This window comes from Budorcas taxicolor, chromosome 5 (genome assembly GCF_023091745.1).
Source record: "Budorcas taxicolor isolate Tak-1 chromosome 5, Takin1.1, whole genome shotgun sequence".
NCBI classification, from domain to species: Eukaryota; Metazoa; Chordata; class Mammalia; order Artiodactyla; family Bovidae; genus Budorcas; species Budorcas taxicolor.
In genome coordinates this window covers 132,714,203-132,715,102 of record NC_068914.1, presented here as the reverse complement: position 1 = coordinate 132,715,102, position 900 = coordinate 132,714,203, and the positions used below count along the sequence as shown (strand labels likewise).

Below are 900 nucleotides of genomic sequence, written 5' to 3'. Positions count from 1 at the left end.
GGAAACGCTACTCACTCCAGGATTCTTGCTGGAGAATCCCCCTTTTGGTAGCAAATCCACCTGCAATACAGGAGACCCAGGTTTGATTACTGGATTGGGAAGATCCACTGGAGAAGGGATAGGCTACCCACTCCAGTATTCTTGGGCTTCCCTCGTGGCTCAGCAGTAAAGAATCTGCCTTCAATGTGAGAGACCTGGGTTCAATCCCTGGGGTGGGAAGATCCCCTGGAGAAGGGACCAGCTACCCACTCCAGTATTCTGGCTTAGGAATTCCATGGACTGTATAGTCTATGGGGTTGCAAAGAGTCGGACATGACTGAGAGACTTTCAGTTAAGTTTAATAGGCACTTTTTAAAAAGGAGATAATGAAAATACTGAAGGACTTAAGAAAGAATATTAATAAAATGCAGATTATGCTAAAAAGGAACTAGAAAACATAGAGTGGCCAAGAAAAATTAGAAAATCTATTTGCTGAAACAAAAGCTGAGCTAAAGGTAATGAATAACAGATTGAATAATACAGAAAATCAGATAAGTGATCTAGAAGATAGAATAACGGAAATCACCCAATGAGAAGAGCAGACAGGTACTTCCCTGGTGGTCCAGTGGCTAAGACTCTGAACTCCCAATGCAGGGGACCCAGGTTTGATCCCTGGTTAGGGAAATAGATCCTGCATGTCACAACTAAAGATCCCATGTGCTGCAACTAAGAACAGCAGACAGAAAGCCAAATGCAAACAATGAAAGCAATATAAGAAACATACGGAATAATATAAAGCATGCCAAGCTAAGCATAACAGGGATTCCAGAAGGAAAGAAAGAGAAAAGGGACCAAAAATGTATTTGAAGAAGTTATTGCTGAAAACTTCCCAAACCTAAAGAAGAAAACATATCCAGGCAT

General features: G+C 41.4%; 1 non-coding gene across 1 annotated transcript; it reads left to right on the top strand.

The window, feature by feature from the left end:
• The first annotated feature begins 590 nt into the window (after positions 1-590).
• On the top strand, positions 591-663 carry TRNAG-CCC (transfer RNA glycine (anticodon CCC)). Its single transcript has one exon. It is a non-coding gene; the product is annotated as a tRNA-Gly (tRNA).
• The last annotated feature ends 237 nt before the right edge of the window (positions 664-900 follow it).